The sequence below is a fragment of the Tetrao urogallus genome (assembly GCF_951394365.1).
Source record: "Tetrao urogallus genome assembly, chromosome: Z".
Taxonomy (NCBI): Eukaryota; Metazoa; Chordata; class Aves; order Galliformes; family Phasianidae; genus Tetrao; species Tetrao urogallus.
This window is the reverse complement of record NC_136816.1, coordinates 74096659-74123755: the sequence shown is the minus strand read 5'-3', so window position 1 is coordinate 74123755 and position 27097 is coordinate 74096659. Positions and strand designations below refer to the sequence as shown.

At 48.6% G+C, this 27097-nt stretch overlaps 1 protein-coding gene across 2 annotated transcripts in view; it reads right to left on the bottom strand.

Annotated features, from left to right (window-relative positions):
- CTIF (cap binding complex dependent translation initiation factor) overlaps positions 1 to 27097 on the bottom strand; it is a gene marked incomplete at both ends in the record, with an annotated part of 82604 nt that overhangs the window by 38872 nt on the left and 16635 nt on the right. The window lies entirely within an intron of this gene.

The window sequence follows — 27097 nt, the reverse complement described above, 5'->3', positions numbered from 1 at the left end:
GCGGTTTGCGCCCTTCTCACCCATCTGGTCACTATTTTATTTTATTTTTTTTGCCAAATGCATTGGAGGAGCTTAAGCCTCAGAGACCTTTGCTCCTCTGAATCACAGAATTGCTCAGGTTGGAAAAGACCTTCAAGATCATCAACTCCGACCTCAGCCTAACCATGCTACCCTAACTCTGACGACCCACCACTAAATCATGCCCCTGAGCACCATAACCAATGTGCTTGCAGTTAGCTGATGATACCAAAGCGACTGGGAAAAGGAAAGGAGGGAGCAGACCCACTGCCCAGTCTTATCATCTGTCCTTATTTAAGAAACAAGGCAAAAAAATAGCACAGTACTCAGTGAGACTGCTTCCAAATGTTTCGCCATCACAGCTGAGCTTGGGGTATTTTTAAGAATTTAAACTGCATGTCAGAAGCATGTGCAAATACAAATACCCTGAAAACTGAAACTATCTTTGCAAAGCATGAGCACACAAAGTGCCAATTTCCTACAAGCTGCCACTACATCTCAAGAGCTGCATTCTTGCTCGTTCCAAGCAGAAACCATAGGTAAAGTGGTGCCACGCTGCTCCTCCTCATCCCTTGGGCATCCAGAGGGTGTGAGAGATGGGTTAATTCTATGGGAATACATCTCCCAGCCCAAAGAGGAATGGATTAAATCCATGGGAATACATAGTCCAACCCAAGGAGGGGTAGGTTAATTCCAAGGGAAGATGTCTCACAGCCCAAGGGGAGATGGGTTAATTCCATGGGAAGATGTCCCCCAACTCAAGGAAGGAAGGATGAATTCCAAGAGAATGCATCCTGCAGCCTAAGGAGGAATGAGTTAATTCAATGGGAAGATGCCCCCCACCCCAAGGAGAAATGCATTAATTCCACGGGAAGATGTCCCCCAGCCCAAGGAGGGATGGGTTAACTCAATGGGAATGCATCCTCCAGCCCAAGAAGGGGTGGGTTTATTCCATGGGCATCTTCCAACCCAAGAAGGGGCGTATTAATTCCATGAGAATGCACCCCCCCAATCCAAGGAGCCTGAACAGAAAGTGCCCATGAGGAGAAGCAGGCATCCCGCTCCCAAGCTCAGTGGTTCCCTTCTTTAGTCCTAGGCATGAGACAATGTTTTGAAAAAAAAAAAAAAAAAAGAAGTCACAGGTCCCTACTCTTGTCTATTTCAGTGCTTAAGCAGAGCTAAATTTGGAAGGGAGAAAAGTCAACTTTTTTTGTGTGTGTGTGTGTGTGTGTGCAGGGAGCTGATGTAAAAGGAAATATCGGCGACTTCCAAGGAGGGTGGAGTGCCTGGAGAAGGCGAGGGCATGGGTTGGGTGCAGGCCAGAGTCCCAAGGGCACGGCACACACTTTTATGACATCTGCTTGTTCTTCACTTTGTCTGCAGGCTGCTCCCCAGTGCAGGTTGTGCAGTGCAGTGCTGGAAGCTGAACTGGCTCACTGAGGACAATGTGGGTCTGCAAGGGCTCTTCTAATTCCATAACATATCCCGAGTTGTGCTTGCAAACAGATGCTCTATGAAGGTGAAACCCAAGGGCAGAACCAAAGAAACAAGTTTTGCAAGGCAGAAGGCCACCCTGTGCCCTGCTATGGGTCCACAAGAAGACCTACACATGACAGGCATTCTTTGCTCCTGCCCAACGCAGAGATGGTTCACAGCTTGTCAGTGGGCAGCGAAACTGCATTTGGTCTCCAGACCACCACGGTTTTATTTTGATATTCGATCACATGTGGCTTGAGAACATAACATTTCAGCGCCACCAGTTCTGGGAGTGAGAGGTGTGGGAAAAGAAAAGAACAGGGAGCCCATGGTCTTCAGAACCACCACTAATAGGGGTCATGCTCAGTTTGGAGCAAAACAGTCCGTGGTTTACATGGTGGTCAACTTGGAGAAGAACCTGAGAATCCAATGGGACTTCTCGTTTATGTACACATACGTCAAATTTGAATTCCACATGTAAGGAAGACTAGCAGCTCTGTGAGAAGAGGGTCTCTCTTGGCCAGTCCCCTGGAGATCAGCTCTCTTGTGATGGGATGTTCATTCTGATGTCTTTGCAAAGTGGCTCTTAGAGAAGAGGTGCTAGCCTCTGGCAAGCACTTCTCCATACGGCCTGATAGTGACAGGACAAGGGGGGGGGGGGTAAGGGCTGGGGGCTGTGAGGACCTTGGATCTCTTCCAACACAACCATTCTGTGATTCTACGGTTCTACAATCTTCAAGAACCCTTCCAACACAACCATTCTGTGATTCTATGGTTCTACGATCTTCAAGGACCCTTCCAACACAACCATTCTGTGATTCTACGGTTCTACGATCTTCAAGGACCCTTCCAACACAACCATTCTGTGATTCTACGGTTCTACGATCTTCAAGGACCCTTCCAACACAACCATTCTGTGATTCTACGGTTCTACGATCTTCAAGGACCCTTCCAACACAACCATTCTGTGATTCTACGGTTCTACGATCTTCAAGGACCCTTCCAACACAACCATTCTGTGATTCTATGGTTCTACGATCTTCAAGGACCCTTCCAACCCAACCATTCTGTGATTCTACGGTTCTACGATCTTCAAGGACCCTTCCAACACAACCATTCTGTGATTCTATGGTTCTACGATCTTCAAGGACCCTTCCAACCCAACCATTCTGTGATTCTACAGTTCTACGATCTTCAAGGACCCTTCCAACACAACCATTCTGTGATTCTACGGTTCTACGATCTTCAAGGACCCTTCCAACCCAACCATTCTGTGATTCTACGGTTCTACGATCTTCAAGGACCCTTCCAACACAACCATTCTGTGATTCTACGGTTCTACGATCTTCAAGGACCCTTCCAACACAACCATTCTGTGATTCTATGGTTCTATGATCTTCCGGATCTCTTTCAGCCCAGATATTCCATGGTTCTATGATATTCAAGGTTCCTTGAATACAACACAACCATTCTATGATTCACTGTTTCATCTCTGTTGTGTTCACATGTGCCTAACACAGCCTGACTCCCAGAATATGAGACCTGACCCCATGAAGTGACCTTGTTCACCCCATAAGCCCGCTCAGACCTTCTGCAGAAGATGCTCACAGCTCTGAGACAGCCGAGCATTAAAAGATGACCCAATGGTGAAAGAAACAAAAGGCTGAGAAAAGCAGGACAGATGGAAAGAAAAACAAGGCTGGGGCAATGGGAGAAGGAAAAAAAAATGATCCGACTGTATCAGACCACATGAGATTTGTCTCAAGAGCCTTCGTGCCCTCAAGAAACATCTCCACCCCTCCTTATCTTAAGCAAACGGTGGCAGAAGGCCTGGGCTGAGCAAACAGGTCGTTAGGCTGGCAGTGCATGCCGGCAGCTTTGCTTTGTTTTATTGCACCCCAAGCTCAGGGTGGGATTTGTTTTCTGAGGCGGTGGGAAGCGATGGGTGGGGTTGGATTTATGGAAGATGCAGCCATCTCCCTGCATGACAGCAGCAGAAACACTGTGGCTAGAGGCAGGACGAAAAAATAAACAAATATTGTACTTCCAGAAACACACGAAAATCATGCTTGCAATGTGTCACAATCAGGCTTTCATCCATGAATATGATGGATCATTTGCTGAAGATATGGGAAGTCTGGGACAGCACAGAGATGCAGATGTATTTATTTCAATTTTATTGTGCCAACTCCATGCTCTGGTGCTTCAAGGGATTGCATAGGCCATCACTGAGCACATCCAGAAAAAAATGCTTTTAGAGTCAGGCTACACACGGGATGCATGATGGGACCAAGAGGTGCCCCCATGGGATGAGTGGTGTGGGGACCGACCCCATCACCATGGCTAGCATTGGCCACGACTGCTGGCACTCTCAGCAAAGTCATCTCCTGGCAGAGTGCTCGCCTGGACCTCTTCCCCTTCCAGGAATTCCCACTCAACCAGCCTGCCATCCTCTCTCCTCTCTGACACGAGGGGAATTTTCTGCCTCTTGAAAGAAAAGGGCCGTGGCACCAACCAAAGCCTTGACCTGATTTGGAAGCCATGGAAAATACCTAACAATGGCAGGAAGGGCCCTGTAAATGATTTCCTCTCCATTAAAATTGAAGTGATAAATCTGTTCCTTCAAATTGCAAGCTATTCATTTTTCCTGGAAGGTGCTATTAGAATAGCTGCTTCTGAATAAGGAATCCATCACTGCTCTTTTCTGCACAGGACAAGAGTGGCTTGGGTTGGGCTGGAAGGGATCTTAAAGACCATTTAATTCAGGACCCAGCGCCAACCGAAGAGAAAATACAACATCTTTATGCCACGCTCAGTCATCAGAACCAAAGCTAGATTCAGCAACTGGGCTGTCCAAAGGGATGGAAGCAAAGATCTCAGAGGAGGGATGCTCTGCACACCATGGAGTAGGACATGCCTGCCCAGTGAATCACGGCACAGTGCAGCACGCCCATCACATAGAAGGCAGAGGAAGTTGTTTGTTGGGGGATGTCCTGGTTTGGAGGATTTCCTGATTAACTGCATCTTTGGGGAGTGTGCCATAAGTGCGCACTGCCAGCAAAGGCTGAGCGTGGAGGCGCAGTGAGTGTGCTCTGGCCGTGAGCGCCGTGGAGATTTTTCACATAAAAGGAGTTGGGACACAGACGAGCAATGGGGATCAGTATGGTCACAGCTAAATATCATCCCTTAGTTTCCACTAAAAATTCTGACCTATTTCCTACAGGGCTGCCCTCCCACACCGCCCCGGGGACGCAAACTCCTGTGATCCCATTTGCTGAGGGCAAGTTTATGCGGCCCCTGTCCCAAATCCGGGGATGTTCTGATTAATTGGAGACTTCACACATGCAATCCCAGGGCTTCGACTCTTCCCACCTCTCTTCTCCGGAGTTTGCTACCAGTTCCTCCCAAGGTGGACACCCAATTAGGTGGAAAATTAAATACATGGTGCCAACTTCACCTCACTGCATGCAGGTCTGAGATAAAAAGGTAGGTATAAGGAACAGTTTCCTCTCCTACGAGCAGTGACGGAGTGGCAGAGGCTGCCCAGGGAGGTGGGTGAGTCCCCATCCCTGGAGGTGCTCCAGAATTGTGAAGATGTGGCATTCCGGGATGCGGTCAGTGGGCATGGTGGGTGGGTTGGTGATCTCTGAAGGCTTTTCCAACCTTAATGATTCTCTGATTCTAGAAAAACAAAAGCCAAAGAGAACAGCAGAACAGCTCAGGGTGCCCATGTGGGACGAAGGCTGCAAACGCAATTAAAGATTAGAATGATTCATTAGAGTAATTAATGAGCTGCCCAAGGAAGAGGTTGAGCCGCCCTCTCTGGAGGTGTTAAGAAACATTTTGGTTTTGTACTGAATGACACAGCTTAGGGGGACGTATTGGTGGGAGGTGGATGGTTGACTGGATGATCTTGGAGATCTTTTCCAACGTTGGCAATTCTGCGATTCTATGATACTGCAAGTGAAATGCACCTTGAGCCTTCCTCAACACCTTCTGCCAGGGGCTGACAGTGAGCTTTCTGGGGTCTGTTCTTAACGCTCAGCCCTGTGGCTCCTGAGTTAAACGCAGTTCAGAGCTGATGAAACTTGAAAATCAGGGTGGAGCTGCAGAATGCGCACAGAGCCAACAGTGCAAGGTGACACTGGAAGCGTTGGAGCCAGGCACTCCAGATGCAGAGACACAGATATGTGGTGCCATAGGAAGAATATAAATAACAGACAAAAGAAATCCCCTTTGTTACCAGAATCCACAAACCCACCATCGCTCACAATCTGACTTAGGAAACAGAGCTTTTTCCCAAGCAAAACGGGAACAATACTTTGTGACTGGAAGTAACTCTGATTGTTTTCACTGGTGTTATTTTAGTGTTGTTTAGGTTTATTGTTTATTTGTATGCATTTCCTCTAGCCCGGTCATGTTAAAAACAAGCCTTACTGTCAGCAGTAAGTCCCATCCAGAAATAAATACACGCATCTAGTAAATGCAGATACAAGTGCAGCACTGCTTGCACCCTTGCATGCTGCAGCATCATCTTCAGCACTCAGTGATAGTCCCAGAGCAGATGGATTTAACTCACTGGACCCCTGTTCTTGCTCCCTTCAAATTTGGGGTTCAGCCATGGAACTCTCCCCAACCCACTGCTGCCACCAACTGCATTGCTGACTACCATCACACTGGGTGACAGTGACAAAGCTGCTGGAGGTTGGAAAGCCTGGGGCTACTCATGGGTAGCCCAGGCTGACTGTAAGGAAGGACTGCACTGCTCCAAAAAGCCTTTCCTGCATTCTGTTCGGCTGCTGCTAATCTGGGGGTGAGGGAGGAATGGCTTTGGCCTGTACAATGTTGTGACGTTGCCATGGGAATATTTGTAATTTCAGCTATTTTGGTCCCTTTGGGACCGTGCATTTCTTTTAAGTCTATTCTTCCTCTGAATGTTCCACATTCCCAAACCTAGCTTTCCCCATCTCTTGTCTCCTTCAAAGCCTATAGATCCCACTTTGCACACCCAGATACGATGACCTCCCTTCCTGGTGCACCAGTCAGCCTGTACCCTGCTGGCGTGTGGCACGAGCAAGGTCCCTCATAGGACCGCAGGCAGAACATGGACTTCCCTGCTGAATTTTTGGTGATCTCTCAATGGATTTGATTGGACTCCAGAGGGTTTTGGAGCGGAGGTTTGTGCCTAAGAGAGCTGGCTTATCTTGCTGTCATCCACACCCTGTGCTGCTGAAGTCATGGGGACCCCAACTACAACAGGGTCACACTGATGGCTGTCCCTTCTCACAGACTTCTCACAGGCTCAGCAACGGCACCTTCCTGGCTGAAGCAAGCTGTGCAGAACACCAATGTCCTTTCCTCCTTCAAGCCCCTCACACTGTGCTTGAAACATTCTCACACAATAGAGCAGGGCGGTTGGGGTTCGATGATCCTTGAAGTCCCTTCCAACCCAAGCCATTCTATGATTCTATGATATTCCTGTTTCCAGGCTCCCAAGACGCAGCCAACACATTTTCCCTGGGACCACACCACAAAGAAATGTTTTTTTCTCCTTTCCTAAGTCTCTGCTTTGGCCAGCTCAGACCAGAGAGAACAAGAAAGGATCCCATGGCACTACCATAGCTCAGAACATACCAATATGTGCATACACATTGGTTTAATTCTGAAAAAACCTCACTGTGCCCTTGGAAAAGTCTCACTCCATGCCCCGACTATCTCTTAGTAAAGTCACTTTGGATCTGGGTAGCAAGAAAAGCAAAACTGCTATCTGCTTCACAGCAGTCTCCAAATGTGACGTTTGTAAATGCATTTCCACACACACATACACAAAATCCCAAAAAACTGCTTTTTATCCAAAATCTACTACAGGACAGGTAGCAAGAGGGTAGAACCTGCTCTCCCACATCTTGTAATGGATGAACCTCAACCAAAGACACAACAGCTCCTACTCTCCAGGCACCAGTCACACAACAGCCTTTCTGCCAACGAAAACATGTGCTATGACAGCTTTCACGACGGCTTTCAAGAGATGGCCAATGCTTGTCCAATTCATTTTGCATCTGATGAAGTGCCTGCAGGCTGTTTTGTTAGAACCGAGAGGGGACAAAGAAGAACCACTAATAAAATACAACAAACGAAGCGCACCACAACTCCTAGCTAGGGCTTTTTTAGTTCTGTTGGGGGTAGGAGTCTTTCTTACAGGGATTTTTTTAGCTCTGTTGGGGTTATAAGCCTTTCTTGTAGGGCTTTTTTATCTCTGTTGGGGTTATGAGCCTTTCTTGTAGGGCTTTTTTAGCTCTGTTGGGGTTATGAGCCCTTCTTGTAGGGCTTTTTTAGCTCTGATGGGGTAGGAATCCCTGGTAGCAGGACTGGATACGTGGTGGTTAATATGGGAGCTCAGCACTAAAGATTGGGAGAGGTCTGAGCCATTGGTCACAGGGAACTATAAAGAACTTAAATGAGGTTGCTGAGTGCAGCACCCAAAGTAGTTTTGAGTACCTTTGCTTCTATCCGGTTCCTTGCCCCCCTGTTTCCAAGGGTGCAGGGAGGGCAGACAAGGCCACAAGCCCTTCCAAAATCAATTTATCAGGCGCCTTTGTGGCTCGGCAGCCTCAGCCCTTATCAAGGCCAAAAAGATACATGTAAGAGGTAAGATCCATGGCTCTTGGCCAGGAAGAACATGAAGAGAGGAGCACCACTGTCTCCAGCAAACCCAAGCAACAAAAGCGACCAGAAAGGAAACAAATAAACAAATGAATAAATAAGCAAAAAAACAAACAAAAAAAATTCCCACCAGCTAAGAAAAGCTGGAGGTTAATATAAATTCCATGGGTTGGAGAGAGGGTGGGGGGGGCTGGGAGGGGATATTGAGCTGCATTCAAAGACTCAGTGGCTGACCACGCTTCTTTCGTCTGGCAACTGTGCGCTCCCTGAGCAGAGTTATTGAGGAAGTGAGACGAGCGCTATATTTGTTCCAGCTGCAGACTTCCCTTAACCCCTGGTAGTGGTGCCTTCAAAAAAAAAAAACAAACAAAAAAACCCAACTCTGCTTGTTTTCTGACTCTGTTCGTTTCCATGCACGCCGTGGTGGCAGCTGTTAGCTTTAGGGGTTGTGGTGTGTAGGGTAAAAACAACGGCAGGACCCTTGTGATAGCAAGGAGTGCAGGCTGGATGAGCAAATGGGGGATGAAAGCAAGGAACGAGCTTGGGGTAGGAAAGAAAAAGATGGAGATGCCATAAAAGCTCGTGGTAACGCAGGAATCCTTTTGGTTGTGTTAGTGCAGCCATGCAAATGCCTGCAAAGATTTATGTGTTAGGTCGTGTATCTTCCCGGCTTCCTCTACTGGTGATAAAACGAGGCTCTTCCATCCCACTACAGCTCTTCTTTCTCGTAATCAAGAGGAAAAAAAGCAATCTTGGAAATGATGCAAAAGGATTTCGCTGTGAGAGCAGCAAAACGCAGAGACGCTGGAATTGAAATACCTGCTCAGGGATGAAATCGTTACCCTTCTCCCCAAAAGGCGAGTGCACTGCTCCTGCAGTACCCAACGTGGAATCACCCATCAGCGCTGTGACATGTTGGAGGGTGCCAGTGCCATCCCCCTCCATCACAGAGCAGCCCGCCCCGGCGGGACATCGGCAGACCGCTCGCTTTGCCCGAATCTGCTCTTCAAGCCCGCTGTTTGCCTTGGCCGACAGCCAGCAGAGCACTTAGGTACATGCTTAAAGTTAAGCACAAGAGTAAACAGATTGAAGACGGTGGGACTTAAAATTAAGCACACATTTGAAGGATTTGCTGGCTAAGGGCCTTAGCCCCGGTGTCTCATGTCTAACTCGGATGATTCTAGGCTTATTGGCTCCTCCTGTCCTCACCTCCCCTCTATCGGACCAGGCAACAAGCAGTTTTTGTTTTACCACTATGGGAGAGGTTGGCTTTTAAAGAAACCTCATCCACGGGCAAAGTATGCCTTTCATTAATTATACCTGCCTGTGAAATACCTTCCAGAAATCCCCACCCAAACAAAGCCTCAGGAAAGGAAATAACGGAAATTCTTGATGGTTTCCATGGGGAAAAACGATCCCAACTGGTGAGACGAGGAGCACGTAAGATGAGGCTGATGACTGCTCCTACTGTACACGGCTCCCGACCAGGGACAGTCCTTAAAGGACCAGGAAACAGTGCATTGCCGTCCTGATTTCCCAAGCCTCCTTGAGAATGAGCCCTGGATGTTGGCTCTCTGTGCACGTTCAGATCGTGCCTCACCACTCCACAAAGTCTCTGGTGCATGACGGGTTGGAGCTGGGTGATCTCTGAGGTCCCTTCCAACCCAACCACACTGTGAAGCACTCCATGACTGATCTTCTGAGAGGCCACTGGGCTTCTAATGGTCTCCCCAGACTCCTGCTTGACTCTCTGCCTTCCATGTCCTTCCACGTGAGCTTTTTTCCAATTCCATCTACCCTTGCGAGAAGCTGCACAGGCAGGACACAGATATATAGGCAGAAAAGATGAGCAGAAGGCTGGAAACTTGGACACAAGAGACAGCAAAAGTTTGCTTTCGATTTCTCCAGAAAGAGGACTGATCCTGATCTCATCAAGAAGCAGTAACTTGCCTAGACCTGACAGAAGACTCGTGGAACACCACCAAGTCCTGATCTCCCAACCCACCCCCATGGCATCCGTTTTCAACTATCCTCTGCTCCATTCCAATCTGCTCCTCAACAGTCAGTTCTTCCCAACACGACCACCTGATTTGACTGTGCTACTGCTACTGATGGCAGTAAACATCCAAGGAACTTTGGAAAAGCTCATGTGAAAGAAGCCTGGATTATCCTACCCAAGTTCCAAACTGCTCCAGATCTTCAATATCCTCCCACCTGGCCAAAAAAATTTTCACCCAGCCTTGTAATGGGCTGCATGGAGACCCCCAAACAGGGGAAGAGTTGTTACATTTGCCTGTCCTGACTCCAGTAGCCCTCGGGAGTTGAGGATGGACAGAAAAAATACAAACTTATTCTTGCATATGCTTCTAACACTCGCAATACACTTTCATAGCCTGGCCGGCGATGGTCGGTCGTGCACTATTTCCTCTTCCAGACGAGGAAGAGCAGCGCAAGAATTCCATCACCAGGATCGTGGTTGGGCGTTTGCAGAGGAGGAGGAGGAGAGCACATGTTGACACCACGGGGAAAAGAGTCACGGCGCTTTTCGGATCATGTCGGGTCGCACGTACGTCCACGGCCGGCCCCCGGTTCTCAGCACGGAGGTGCAATCTTGGAATGGCGACTTCCTCCAGCGCTTCAGGAAAGCTCTGGAGCGTGAGGAAATCCTGAGCATCGCCACCAACACGTTATCGACACAGCGAGGAGATAATAACGGCAGGAACTGCCTTGATGCGAAATCACCGTCGTGATTCATGCGACTGCTCGGTGCCAAGGCCTGGCAAGCTGTCACACGTGCTGTCCACCAGTCATTGCAGAAGAAATAAAAATAAACAGAGGTGGGTTTCTACCCTCTAGCAAATGAATTAGCGCACCGTGCGGTTCATTGTCCTGACCTCACCTTCTCACGAAAGTCAACAGATCCCACCGTCTCCTTTGGGAAGGTCTGGCAGATGTCAAATGCCACGTGGCTGCCCTGCTGACATCTGGAAGAAGCACGGCTGTTTGTGATGGCAGAACACGGTGTGCTCTGCGATGGTACTTGGGGCTGCTGGGTGAGCGCTTTGAGTTCAGGAGAAAATTATAGTAGAGAACTGTAAGGGCTGGAAACGACCACTAAGATCACCTAGGTCAATCATCAACCCGTCCCCACCATGCCCACTGACCACATCCCTCTGCATGACCACAGAAAGCACAGCAGTCCTGCAGCTCCCAGGCACCGAGGGATGCAGGTGCCTTGGTAACCACCCCATCGTTCTGGTGAGGAAGGGGGAAGGTGCTGCTGTGGCACGATGGAGGAGTGCCTGTGTCAAGGCTGGGGCACGGCAAGGGGACAGGGCGCTCCCCATGGTGTGAAGATAACACAAAATGCCAAGGGAGACAGCAGAGTCCCCATCCCTAGAGGTGCTCGACAACTACAGAGGTGTGGCACAGGGGGACATGGCGTGAGCACGGTGTCGGGGTGCTGGGGTTGAGATCTTGGAGGTCTTTTCCAACCTTCATGACTCCTTGAGATACTCCTGAGAACCTTCTCCACGAACGCCTTCTCCAACGTGCTAGTGCTACGCCAGAAATAGAGGCTCCTACCTCAGAGACTCCACTTTTGTTTTTTTCTTCCTCCCTTTATTATTATTATTATTTTTTGCAGTGCGGCATTGCTAAACTCGCAGGGCTGCTCCAGAGTCTCTCTTTAATGTCACATGCACAGCTCGAGTCCCCAAGGCCCCAGCAGAAGCAGCCCGGGATATTTGCACATACCCCTCACAATGGAAGGAAGAGGGTGTAGGAGGGAGGATCAGGCTGCTGACCCCTTTATTGTTCTTGGGCCAGAAGAAAGCTTCCTCCTGGCTTAAGAACCACGGCGCTGAAAAAGTTTTCCAGCCAGAGCAAGTCGTATGGAGTCACTGGGTTTTCTTTTTTTTGTCTCTCTCCTTCCCCTGCCTCCCCCCTTCGGCCGAGCGACGGGGAGTCACAGGGTTGCGCTCCATTCACAAAATACCTGCTGCACATCACGTAGTCCTTCCCCCCGGCGGCGCAGAAAGGCGCTGGAGCTCGGGCAAACGAAAATAAACCATTTTTCTCTACAGACTTGAAGAAAATAAAAAATAAAAGAGGAAGAAAGGACCCCGCTCCCAGACTGACGCCTCCAGCGTGCGTGCGCCGGGGAAGGGGTGGGCGGGGGGAAGCGAGGCGACGATATGAAGGAAAACAAAACCAGCAAATTCTGCTCAGAAAGGATTAAATGGAGGTTTTCCAAAAAAACAGCCCGCCATTATATAATGAGGCTTAACTCGGAGTCACAGGGGTCACACGATGCAGCAGACTGGAAAAACCGAAGCGCGGCGCAGCCTTCTGATTGTTAAGCCGGGCACAAAAAATTGGAAGGAAAAAAAAAGAAGAAATAAAAAAACAGAAAAAGCGTACAAGGTGTGTGCTCACGTACCAAAGGATGTATTTCCCCTTCACACTTGGCTTTTTCTGCCTCAAGTGCATTTTGGCCCTTCTGATGGCCAGGCATGGAGCTGCTTGGCCTTACCCACATAGAGATAAGGCATAGCCTGGGACGACACTGTGCTGCTGGGATGGCAGCAGATCCCCAAAGCACACCTAGCAGTGCAAAGCCCGAGCTTTACAACCAACCAACTGACTTCCTAGATAAAAATGTGCACGCAAGGAGTTGACTTTTTGAAAACAGGTGGGGTGCACTCCTGGTCGAACCCAACCTTGCCAATGGTGACGCTGTTGGTTGCATCCAACCTCGCCAAGGATGGCCAAGCACCAACGCTGCACGCAAACCCTCTTTGGTTCTCCATGATCTTTCGGATGGGCTTGTTGTGCAACCACAGCCAACATCTTGACTCAAGCTCAGGCACAAAGGCACCACCTGGGCCTGATTCCGTCTCCCCAGAACCTTGCAGTGAGAGTGATTCGCCTCACCCAGCACCTTGCTTGGTGGAAATCTGCATGGCATCCCAGATCCTTGCTTTCTTCTGAATTGTAACAAATGCAAATTTATGAATCATTGGAGAACTGGCTTTGGTAAAAGTTATCATTGCAAGATGACCATTAAAGGCCAGCACAGGGCATTTCTATTATTCTCATCTACTTGGTAAAATCACATCCAGGCAACTGCTGACCCCAAACCTCAATATTCTTACTTAACAATATGCAGCAAGCCAAAGTTAAGGAAGTTGGATTTTTATATTTTATTTATCCATGGCAAAGCTGAAGCACAGGCAGCCCACCAGCTTTAACAACTACTGCCACTCAGATGCGGGTGCTGGGGTGTCAGGGATTCCTACCCAGGACCTCCAAGCTGAAGTGCTCAGTATCTGCTGCAATATCTGCTTGCTTTGCTCAGCCAAACGGAAACAAACTGCTCCTGCAAGCATACATATTTGCTTTCCGTTTGGAGGGGAACCTCAAAAGAATATACAATGAGAAATGAAATAATCAAGAGGGCCACAAAAGCAGGAAGAAATGAAGCTTTATCATTCTCCAGTGGTTCTGCTGTTCAAACACTACAGGAATTAAGAAAAAGAAGAGAGGGGAGGGGAGATGAGGAAGAGAAGGAGAAAGAAAAGAGAAACGCAACAATGAGGAGTTCTCCATGGCAGTACCAGCAGGTGAAAGCAGGGCAGAATAATCCTGCCTGGCCACAGGACCAAGAGCCACCAGGACAGCACTCTATGGCCAAGGGATGGCATTTCTGCAGATCTCTTTGCAGACCACAACTTCACCTTGCTTCTCCACACACGTGCTGCCAATGCACAGCACTGAAATCATACATACATTTGTATCACATTTCTTCCACTATTTTTATTAATCTAGATTAGAACCTTCAGCCCAGCAAATCAGTAACAGGAATTGGAAGATGGTTCACCCTTCTTTCCATTGGCTGTCCGAAATCCCAGTTGGTGACACTGCCACAGACAGGTGAGTGTCCAATCCCGGATTGGGAGGCTTGGGAGGTGCCTATGAACATGCAACGGGCGTTGGGTTGAATGACATAAGGTTACACACAGCCCACAGCCAGGGGTGCAGCTGGGGAGACCTTATGGTTCCTCCAAAAACAAATATTCAGTGGCTCCGTGAACTTCAAGATCCCTTCCAACCCTAAACTTCATGCTTCCGTGACCTACAAGGTCCATTCCAACCCTACATTCCATGCTTCTGTGACCTTCATGATCCCTGCAAACCCCACAGTCCATGATTCTGTGACCTACAAGATCCCTTCCAATCCCACATTACATGCTTCTCTGACCTTCAAGATCCTTTCAATCCTACATTCCATGCATCTGTGACCTACAAGGTACCTTCAACCCTATATTCCATGCTTCTGTGACATTCAAGGTTCCTTCAAACCCTACATTCCATGCTTCTGGGACCAACAAGGTCCCTTCCAACACGATATTCCAAGCTTCTGTGACCTACAAAGTACTTTCCAACCCTACATTCCATGCTTCTGGGACATACAAGGACCCCTACAACCCGACATTCCATGGTTCTGTGACCTACAAGGTCCCTTCCAACCCTACATTACATGATTCTGTGACATTCAAGGTCCCTGAAAACTACACTCCATGGTTCTGTGACCTTAAAGGTCCCTTCCTATTCCACATTCCATGCTTCTGTGACCTACACGGACCCTTTCAACCCTACATTCCATGCTTCTGAGACCTACAAGATCCCTGCAAACCCTACATTCCATGTGTCAGTGACATATAAGATTCATTCCAACCCTACATTCCATGGTTCTCTGACCTTCAAGGTCCCTGCCAACTCTACATTCCATGCTTTTGTGACCTACAAGGTCCCTTCCAACCCTATATTCCAAGCTTCTGGGACCTACAAAGTCCTGCCAACCCTACATTCCATGCTTCGGTGACCAACAAGGTCCCTTCCAACCCTACATTCCATTCTTCCGTGACATTCAAGGTCCCATGAAACCCTACATTCCATGCTTCTGTGACCTACAAGGTCCCTTCCAACCACACATTCCATTGGTTCTGGGACCTTCAAGGTCCCATGAAATCCTACACTCCATGTTTCCATGACCTTCAAGGTCCATTCCAACCCAACATTCCATGCTTCTGTGACCACCAAGGTCCCTTCCAACCCTACAATCCATGCTTCTGTGACCTACAAAGTACTTTCCAAACATACCTAAACTGGTTTTGGGACCTACAAGGTGCCTGCCAACCCTATCTTCCATGCTTCTGTGATCTTCATGATCCCTGACAAACCTACATTCCATGATTCTATGACCTACGAGGTCCCCTACAACCCCACATTTCAAGCTTATATAACATACAAGGTCCCTTCTAACCACACATTCCATGCTTTTGTGACCTACAAGGTCCCTTCCAACCCCACATTCCATGCTTCTGTGACCTACAAGGTCCCTTCATCCCCACATTATATGGTTCTGTGACCTACAAGGTCTACTCCAATCCTTCATTCCATGCTTCTGCGACCTTCAAGGCGCCTTCCAACCCTACATTCCATGCTTCTGTGAACTTCAAGGTTCCTTCCAACCACACATTCCATTGGTTGTGAGACCTTCAAGGTCCCATGAAATTCTAAATTTCATGTTTCCATGACCTTCAAGGTCCCTTACAACCCTACATTCCATGCTTCTGTGACCTACAAGGTCCCTGCCAGCCACACATTCCATGCTTCTGTGACCTACAAGGACCCTTCCAAGCACACATTCCATGGTTCTGTGACCTTCATGATTCCTTCCAACCTTACGTTCCATGCTTCTGTGACCTTCATGATCCCTTCAAAACCTATATTCTATGCTTGTGTGACCTACAAGGACCCTTACAACCCTACATTAAATGCTTCTGTGATATACAAGGTACCTTCCAAACCTACATTCCATGCTTCTGTGATATTCAATGCACCTTCCTACCCTATATTCCATGGTTCTGTGTCCTTCAAGGTCCCTGCCAACCCTACATTCCATGCTTCTGTGACATTCAAGGTCCCTTCAAACCACACATTCCATGCTTCTGGGACTTTCAAGGTACAATCAATTAGACATTGAATGCTTCTGTGACCTTCAAGGACCCTTCCAACCCTACCTTCCATGCTTCTGGGACCAAGAAGGTGCCTGCCAATCCTACATTCCATGCGTCTGCGACCTTCAAGGTCCCTTCAAACCCGACATTACAAGCTTTTCTGACCTAAAAGATCACTTGCAACCCTACATTCCATGGTTCTGGGACCAACAAGGTCCTTCCCAGCTCTACATTCCATGCTTCTGTGACCTACAAGGTCCCTTACAATCCTACATTATATGTCTGTGTGACCATGAAGGACCCTTAAAACCCTACATTCCATGCTTCTGTGACCTGCAAGGTCACATCCAACACGACATTCCATGCCTCTGGGACCTACAAGGTGCCTTCCAACCCTACAATCCATGCTTCTGTGAACTTCATGATCCCTGCCAACCCTACATTCCATGTTTCTCTGAGCTTCAAGCACCTTTCAGATCTACATTCCATGCTTCTGTGACCTTCAAGGTCCCTTCCAACCCTGCATTCCATGCTTCTGTGACCTTCAAGGTCCCTTCCAAACGTGCATTCCATGCTTCTGTGACCTACAAGGTCCCTTCCAACCACACATTCCATGCTTCTGTGACCTACAAGGTCCCTGCCAATCACACATTCCATGCTTCTGTGACATTCAATGTCCCTTCAAACCCTACATTCCATGCTTCTGGGACCTTCAAGGTCCCATGAAATCCTACATTCCATGCTTCTGTGACCTACCAGGTCTCTTCAAACCTACATTTCATGCTTCTGTGACCTTCAAGGTTCCTTCCAACCCTACATTCCATGCTTCTGGGACCTACAAGGTCTCCTCCAACTCTACATTCCATGGTTCGGTGACCTACGGGTTCCCTTCCAACCATACATTCCATGCTTCTGGGACCTACAAGGTCTCTTCCAACTCTACATTCCATGGCTGTGTGACCTTCAAGGTCCCTCCAACCCTACATTCCATGGCTGTGTGACCTTCAAGGTCCCATCAATTCGACATGAAATGCTTCTGTGACCTTAAAGTTCCCTTCCAACCCTACCTTGCATGCTTCTGTGACCTTCAGTGTCCCTGGCAAGCCTACATTCCATGGTTCTGTGACCTTCAAGGTCCCTTCCTACTACACATTCCATGCTTCTGTGACCTACAAGGTCCCTTCCAATCCTACATTACATGTCCGTGTGATCTTCAAGGACCCTTCCAACCCTATATTCTATGCTTCTGTGACCATCAAGGTCCCTTCCAACACGGCATTCCATGGTTCTGGGACCTACAAGCTCCCTCCCAACCCTACATTCCATGTTTCTGTGACCTACAATTACCTTTCAGCCCTACATTCCAAGCTTCTGTGACCTACAAGCTCCCTTCCAACCCGACATTCCATGCTTCTGTGACCTTCAAGGTCCATTAAAACCCTACATTCCATGCTTCCGTGAACTTCAAGGTCCCTTCCAATCCCACATTCCATGATTCCGTGACCTTCAAGGCCCCTTCCAATCCTGCATTCCATGCTTCTGTGACCTACAAGGTCCCTTACAACCACACATTCCATTGGTTGTGAGACCTTCAAGGTCCCATGAAATTCTAAATCCATGTTTCCGTGATCTACAAGTTCCCTTCCAAACCTGCATTCCATGCTTCTGTAACCTGCAAGGTCCCTGCCAACCACACATTCCATAGTTCTGTGACCTACAAGGTCCCTTCCAACCCTACCTTCCATGCTTCTGGGACCTACAAGGACCTTTCCAACCCCACATTCCACGGTTCCGTAACCTTCAAATTCCCTTCAACCCGACATTCCATGCTTCTGTGACCTTCAAGGTCTCTTCGAACCCTGCATTCCATGATTCTGGGACAAAGTCCCTGAACCCTACATTCCATGGTTCCATGACCTTCAAGGTCCCTTCCAACCCTACATTCCATTGGTTCTGAGACCTTCAAGGTCCCATGAAATCCTACATTCCATGTTTGCATGACCTTCAAGGTCCTTTCCAATCCCACATTCCATGTTTCTGTGACCTTCAACGTCCCTTCAACCCTACATTCCATGCTTCTGTGACCTTCAAGGTCCCTTCCAACCCTGCATTCCATGCTTCTGTGACCTACAAGCTCCCTTCCAACCACACAATCCATGCTTCTGTGACCTACAAGGACCCTTCCAACCCTACATTCAATGCTTCTGGGACCTACAAGGACCCTTCCAACCCCACAATCTACTGTTCCATAACCTTCGAATTCTCTTCAACCCTACATTCCATGCTTCTGTGACTTTCAAGGTCCCTTACAACCCTACGTTCCATGCTTCTGGGACCTACAAGGTCCCTTCCAACCCTACATTCCATTGGTTCTGAGACCTTCAAGGTCCCATGAAATCCTACATTCCATGCTTCTGTGACCTACAAGGTCTCTTACAAACCTACATTCCATGCTTCTGTGACCTTAAAGGTCCCTGCCAATCACACATTCCATGCTTCTGTGACATTCAATGTCCCTTCAACCCTACATTCCATGCTTCTGTGACCTACAAGGTCCCTTACAACCCTACATTCCATGCTTCTGTGACCTACAAGGTCCCTTCCAATCCTACATTACATGTCTGTGTGACCTTCAAGGACCCTTCCAACCCTACATTCTAGGCTTCTGTGACCATCAAGGTCACATCCAACACGGCATTCCATGGTTCTGGGACCTACAAGGTCCCTGCCAACCCTACATTCCATGCTTCTCTGAGCTTCAAGCAGCTTTCAGATCTACATTCCATGCTTCTGTGACCATCAAGGTCCCTGCCAACCACACATTCCATGCTTCTGTGACATTCAGCGTCCCTTCCAACCCTACATTCCATGCTTCTGGGACCTACAAGGACCCTTCCAACGCCACAATCTACGGTTCCATAACCTTCGAATTCCATTCAACCCTACATTCCATGCTTCTGTGACCTTCAAGGTCCCATGAAATCCTACATTCCATGCTTCTGTGACCTACAAGGTTCCTTCCAACCCTACATTCCATGCTTCTGGGACCTACAAGGTCTCCTCCAACTCTACATTCCATGGTTCGGCGACCTACAGGTTCTCTTCCAACCGTACATTCCATGGTTCTGGGACCTTCAAGGTCCCTCCAACCCTACATTCCATGGCTGTGTGACCTTCAAGGTCCCATCAATTCGACATGGAATGCTTCTGTGACCTTAATGGTCCCTGCCAACCCTACTTTCCATGATTCTGTGACCTTCAGTGTCCCTGCCTTGCCTACATTCCATCATTCTGTGACCTTCAAGGACCCTTCCAACCCTACATTCCACGCTTCTGGGACCAAAAAGGTGCCTGCCAATCCTACATTCCATGCGTCTGCAACCTTCAAGGTCCCTTCAAACCCGACATTACAAGCTTCTGTGACCTAAAAGATCACTTGCAACCCTACATTCCATGGTTCTGGGACCAACAAGGTCCTTCCCAGCTCTACATTCCATGCTTCTGTGACCTTCAAGGTCCCTTCCAATCCTACATTACATGTCTGTGTGACATTCAAGGCCCCTTCCAACCCTACATTCTATGCTTCTGTGACTATCAAGGTCCCTTCCAACATGGCATTCCATGCTTCTGGGACCTACAAGGTCCCTTCCTACCCTACATTCCATGCTTCTGTGACCTTCAAGGTCCCTTACAACCATACATTCCAAGCTTCTGTGACCTACAAGCTCCCTTCCAATCCCACATTCCATGCTTCTGTGACCTTCAAGGTCCATTAAAACCCTACATTCCATGCTTCCGTGAACTTCAAGGTCCCTTCCAATCCCACATTCCATGATTCTGTGACCTTCAAGGCCCCTTCCAATCCTGCATTCCATGCTTCTGTGACCTGCAAGGTCCCTTACAACCACACATTCCATTGGTTGTGAGACCTTCACGGTAACATGAAATTCTAAATCCATGTTTCCTTGATGTACAAGGTCCCTTCCAACCACACATTCCATTCTTCTGTCACCTGCAAGGTCCCTTCCAACCACACATTCCATAGTTCTGTGACCTACAAGGTCCATTCCAACCCAGCATTCCATGCTTCTGTGACCTACAAGGTCCCTTCCAACCCTACCTTCCATGCTTCTGGGACCTACAAGGACCTTTCCAACCCCACATTCCACGATTCCGTAACCTTCAAATTCCCTTCAATCCGACATTCCATGCTTTTGTGACCTACAATTACCTTCAAACCCTACATTCCAAGCTTCTGTGACCTTAAAGGTCCCTTCCAACCACACATTCCATGCTTCCGTGACCTTCAAGGTCCCTTCCAACCCTACATTCAATGCTTCTATGACCTTCAAGGTCCCTTCCAATCCCACATTCCATGATTCTGTGACCTTCAGGGTCCCTTCCAATCACACATTCCATTGGTTGTGAGACCTTCACGGTAACATGAAATTCTAATTCCATGCTTCTGTGACCTACAAGGTCCCTTCCAATTACACATTCCATGCTTCTGTCACCTGCAAGGTCCCTTCCAACCACACATTCCATGGTTCTGTGACCTACAAGGTCCCTTCCAACCGTACATTCCATGCTTCTGAGACCTACAAGGTCCATTCCAACCCAGCATTCCATGCCTATGTGACGTACAAGGTCCCTTCCAACCCTACATTCCATGCTTCTGGGACCTTCAAGGTCTCTTCCAACTCTACATTCCATGGCTGTGTGACCTTCAAGGTCCCATCAATTCGACATGGAATCCTTCTGTGACCTTAAAGGTCCATTCCAACCACACATTCCATGCTTCTGTGACCTTCAGTGTCCCTGGCAAGCCTACATTCCATGGTTCTGTGACCTTCAAGGACCCTTCCAACCCTACATTCCATGCTTCTGGGACCAAGAAGGTGCCTGCCAATTCTACATTCCATGTTTCTGTGACCTTCAACGTCCCTTCAAACCCGACATTACAAGCTTCTGTGACCTAAAAGATCACTTGCAACCCTACATTCCATGGTTCTGGGACCAACAAGGTCCTTCCCAGCTCTACATTCCATGCTTCTGTGACCTTCAAGGTCCCTTACAATCCTACATTCCATGCTTCTGTGACCTACAAGGTCCCTTCCAACCCTACATTCCATTGGTTCTGAGACCTTCAAGGTCCCATGAAATCCTACATTCCATGTTTGCATGACCTTCAAGGTCGTTTCCAACCCAACATTCCATGTTTCTGTGACCTTCAACGTCCCTTCAACCCTACATTCCATGCTTCCGTGACCTACAAGGTGCCTTCAAACACTACATTCCATGCTTCTGTGAGCTTCATGAATCCTGCCAACCCTACATTCCATTGGTTCTGAGACCTTCAAGGTCCCATGAAATCCTACATTCCATGCTTCTGTGACCTTCAAGGTTCCTTCCAACCACACATTCCATGCTTCTGTGACCTACAAGGCCGCTGCCAACCACACATTCCATGCTTCTGTGACCTACAAGGTCCCTTCCAACCACACATTCCATGCTTCTGTGACCTACAAGGTCCCTGCCAGCCACACATTCCATGCTTCTATGACCTACAAGGTCCCTTCCAACCACACATTCCATGCTTCTGGGACCTACAAGGTCCATTAAAACCCTACATTCCATGCTTCCGTGAACTTCAAGGTCCCTTCCAATCCCACATTCCATGATTCTGTGCCCTTCAAGGCCCCTTCCAACCCTGCATTCCATGCTTCTGTGACCTACAAGGTCCCTTCCAATCACACATTCCATGCTTCTGTGACCTACAAGGTCCCTTCCAACCACACATTCCATGGTTCTGTGACCAACAAGGTCCCTTCCAACCCAGCATTCCATGCCTATGTGACGTACAAGGTCCCTTCCAACCCAGCATTCCATGCTTCTGGGACCTACAAGGACCTTTCCAACCCCACATTCCACGGTTCCGTCACCTTCAAATTCCCTTCAACCCGACATTCCAAGCTTCTGTGACCTTCAAGGTCTCTTCGAACCCTACATTCCATGATTCTGGGACAAAGTCCCTGAACCCTACATTCCATGGTTCCAAGACCTTCAAGGTCCATTCCAATCCTACATTCCATGCTTCTGTGACCTACAAGGTCCCTGCCAACCCTACATTCCATTGGTTGTGAGACCTTCAAGGTCCCATGAAATTCTAATTCCATGCTTCCATGACCTTCAAGGTCCATTCCAACCACACATTCCATGCTTCTGTCACCTGCAAGGTCCCTTCCTACCCTACATTCCACGCTTCTACGACCTGAAAGGTCCCTGCCAACACTACATTCCATGGTTCTGGGACCTTCTAGGTTCCTGCCAACCCTACATTCCATGCTTCTGTGACCTTTATGGTCCCTTCCAACCCTACATTCCATGGTTCTGGGACCTACAACGTCCTTTGCAACACTACATTCCATGCTTCTGGGAGCTACAAGGTCTCTTCGAACCCTACATTCCATGGTTCTGTGACCTACAGATTCCCTTCCAACCCTACATTCCATGGTTCTCTAACCTACAAGGTCCCTTCAACCCTACATTTCATGCTTCTGTGACCTTCAAGGACCCTTCCAACCCTACATTCCATGGCTGTGTGACCTTCAAGGTCCCGTCAATTCGACATTGAATCCTTCTGTGACCTTAAAGGTCCCTGCCAACCCTACCTTCCATGTTTCTGTGACCTTCAGTGTCCCTGCCAAGCTTGCATTCCATGGTTCGGTGACCTTCAAGGATCCTTCCAACCCTACATTCCATGCTTCTGGGACCAACAAGGTGCCTGCCAATCCTACGTTCCATGCGTCTGCGACCTCCAAGGTCCCTTCAAACCCGACATTACAAGCTTCTGTGACCTAAAAGATCACTTGCAACCCTACATTCCATGCTTCTGTGACCTACAAGGTCCCCTCCAATCCTACATTCCATGTCTGCATGACCTTCAAGGTCCCTTCCAACCCTACATTCCATGGTTCTGTGACCATCAAGGACCCTTCCTACCTGACATTCCATGCTTCTGTGACTTACAAGGTCCATTCCAACCCCACATTCCATGGTTCTGTAATCTTCAATTTCCCTTCAACCCTACATTCCATGCTTCTGTGACCTACAAGGTCCGTTCCAACCCTACATTCCATGCTTCTGGGACAAACAAAGTCCCTGAAACCTACATTCCATAGTTCCATGACTTTCAAGGTCCATTCCAACCCTACATTCCATGCTTCTGTGACCTTCAAGGTCCATTCCAACCCTACATTCCATTGGTTCTGAGACCTTCAAGGTGCCATGAAATCCTACATTCCATGTTTCCATGACCTTCAGGGTCCCTTCCAACCCTACATTCCATGGTTCTGTGACATTCAAGGCCCCTTCCAACCCTACATTCCATGCTTCTGTGACCTTCAACGTCCCTTCAACCCTACATTCCATGCCTCTGCGACATTCAAGGTCCATTCCAACCCAACATTTCATGCTTCTGTGACCTTCAAGGTCCCTTACAACCCTACATTCCATGCTTCTGTGACCTACAAGGTCCCTGCCTACCTACATTCCATGCTTCTGTGACCTTCAAGGTCCGTTCAAACCCTACATTCCATGCTTCTGGGACCTACAAGGTCCATTACAAGCCTACATTCCATGGTTCCATGACCTTCAAGTTCCCTTCCCACCCTACATTCCATGCTTTTGTGACCTTCATGATTCCTTCAAACCCTACATTCCATGCTTGTGTGACCTACAAGGACCCTTACAACCCTACATTAAATGCTTCTGTGACCATCAAGGTCACATCCAACCCTACATTCCATGCTTCTGGGACATTGAAGGTCCCTTCAAACCCTACATTCCATGCTTCTGTGAACTTCATGATCCCTGCCAACCCTACATTCCATGATTGTGTGACCTTCAAGCCCCTTCCAACCCTACATTCCATGCTTCTGTGACCTACAAGGTCCCTTCCAACCCAACATTCCATGCTTCTGTGACCTACAAGTTCCCTTCAACCCTGCATTCCATGGTTCTGTGACCTACAAGGTCCCTTCAATGCTACATTCCATGCTTCTGTGACCTACAATGTCCCATACAACCCTACATTCCATGGCTTTGTGAACTTCATGATCCCTGCCATCCCTACATTCCATGCTTCTGTGAGCTTCAAGCACCTTTCAGATCTACATTCCATGTTTCTGTGACCTTCAATGTCCATTCCAACCCTACATTCCATGGTTCTGTGACCTTCAAGGTCCCTTCAAACCCTACATTCCATGCTTCTGTGACCTTCAAGGTCCCTTCCAACCCATCCATTCTATCATTCTATAGTACTATAGTTCTAGCACACAACCAACTATGCAGTCGCCATTTCTAGAGCCGGTATATAAGTGCAAGGAGTGTCTTAGAAAAGAACACAACGCAGAGTTCCTTTTGAAAATCTTGGTCTATGGATAAAATAGATAGGAACAGTGCATGGGTTGCTGCTTACTGAGCTAGGTCTGCTCCCAGCAGGAGCACAACGCGTAGTTCCCTGCACAATCTTTATTTTCCCATGAATGAGACACAGGGGCGTCGCATCCAGCACTGAACTCCCCAGTTAAGGGACAGTCTTTGACCGAGTCACCTTGCATTTCAGCAAGCCCTCATCCTGCCACCAAATAGCCTATATTTACACCCCGGCTATATATACACATCTCCCTAGGCAGCACGTCCATGGCGCAGAAGGGGATGTGCTAACCTGCTGCCTGCAGGCAGGAAGCGCCTTGCTGGAGCTTCTGGTCTCCTTCATTGTGCTGCCGCTATTTCCATCACAGCAGAGGAAAGGCAGCGCATGGGGGAAGCATCTTCTGGACAAGGAGAAACCTTCAATGTGGCAGGAAATATTTTGTTAGACATGGGCTGACGACAACCTTCATCGGTAGAACTGATAGGAGCTGTGCTGCTGCAAGCTCCTCTGCCAGCAGGAATGCGTGCCCGTCCTTCTGCTTCTTGGACAGAAATCCTTCTGTTTCCCTGTATTTTATCAAAAATTATTTCACAGAGAATAGGGAAGGGGATAAAGATGTGGAAGTGTCCAAGAAATCTGCTTGGCCAAAGAGGAACTCAGCTTTTGTTTGGGATCTTTATAAACTTGGGTTTTTTTTGTTGCCGTTGTTCTCCTTCTTTCAACAGCTTTTTAAACTTCATGCTGCTTTGCAAATGAGTTCGGGAAAATACTCAGCAGAATTCAAGGCAGTGCTAGAAAAGACCTCTCAGGTTTCTAATGAATCCTCTGGGAAAACAAAGGAGATGTAACACCATTTAGAAGTTAAAATAAAGTTTGGGCAGGATTTTGGGGGCAGGGAGTAATGTTATGGTATATAGAAAGGACTGGGAAAGAACAAAACCTTTCAGGCTTTCTTTAGCTGCTACAGAGCTGCATGGAAACAAACCTTTTTGAAAGGAAAGTCCGCTAGAAGCCTGAGCAAAGCCTGGGCTGCTCTCTGCTGGGCTTGAGCCAGAGTTCAATATGGCCATGTCTGAGAGCCTCAGATGTCCACAGCATTGCTCTTTACAATCCAGTCCCCACACACAAACCAGCAAATTCCCTGGAAGACCAATTCTCAGGTCTAGAATTACTGGTGAACTCTGAAAAACATAATAAATATCGGGAATTCTGTCCCTGTCCTGCAAGCACCACTGTCTCATCCTCTCTGTTCATGCCCACGCAGCCGGCTGCAGTGTCCACAGCCCCTGCTCAGGAGATGCTGCATATTTCCCCTGTTTTTCCCTACATGTTTTTCCTTTCCACTCCTTCCTCTCACCAGAGCTTTAGTTGCCACTTGCTTACTGCCAGGCTCTTTTCTGCATCCCACCACAGCTCCTCCAAACCCCACCGATTCCCATAGGTAAGCCCAGCCTAGAGCTGCAGCTCCATCCTGTCCCAAAGATAAGCTGTAAAACATCCCGAATTCCATCACTTTTCTTGTTCTTAGGGCAAAACAGCACCTGTACAACTGGGGTCTGTAAAGCAGCAGTGGTTCAGCAGTGGATGTCACTGCAGTCCCACTGCCTCCTGCTGAGGTTGGCACATCCTTCTGCACGGGGCGGATAAAAGACAGAAGGTGGACAGGATGAGCTCCTGTAACCAACGGGCAGCAGCACCTTCCAAACAAGTGAGGACCTCCCAGCACAGGCATCACCGCTCTTCGGTGTGAGGAAAGCTGTACGGCACCAACTCTTGCACAACACTGCAAGTCCACACCTGCAGGAGCCCTGCAAAAGGGCCAAAGGGCACAAGTGGAGGTGCCGGATTTCCAAGAAGAGTTGGTGTCGCTGTGGCTGCAGAGCACCTCCCACCCCTGGGCGCAGGATGGGCGCGAGACGCTGCATTTTGACGCTTGGAAAAAAAGCCCTTGGAATGAAGTCCCGCTTCCTCTGCACGGAGCGCGCCCCGGAGCCGTGCAGCGGTGCTGCGGTGCCCTCTAGTGCCGCACGGCGCACTGTCCCGGCGGTCACCGAGCAGCAATCCCGAGGCCAAGCTCCCTGTGCCGTTTCTTGGCTGCTCTGGATTCCCATCGCACCGCAGCCAAGGCGTCACAGTGACTTCACCTTCCAGCTGCCAAAACCTGCAACCTTCAGGGCTGTGAGATCAGCCATCCTCAGCCCTTCCACCCCCTGAACAGGAACCCAGCCTGCCCACCCAGGGAACGGACGCACCCCACCTTCTCCCCCTCCTGGCAGCATCTCGCTGTAGGTCTGAGAAACAAAAGACCCTCAGAAAGCAAAAAACCCACTGGAAGATCTTCCCTTTTCAGCAGGTCTGACAGAAAACATTGTTTTTATAACTGCTTTAGGGCTTCACAGCAGTTTTGCGCTACTGCCAGAACTGCGGTTTGTCCCTTGCAAGGAGCCTCGAGCTGATGCACTGAACGCAGATGGCAACC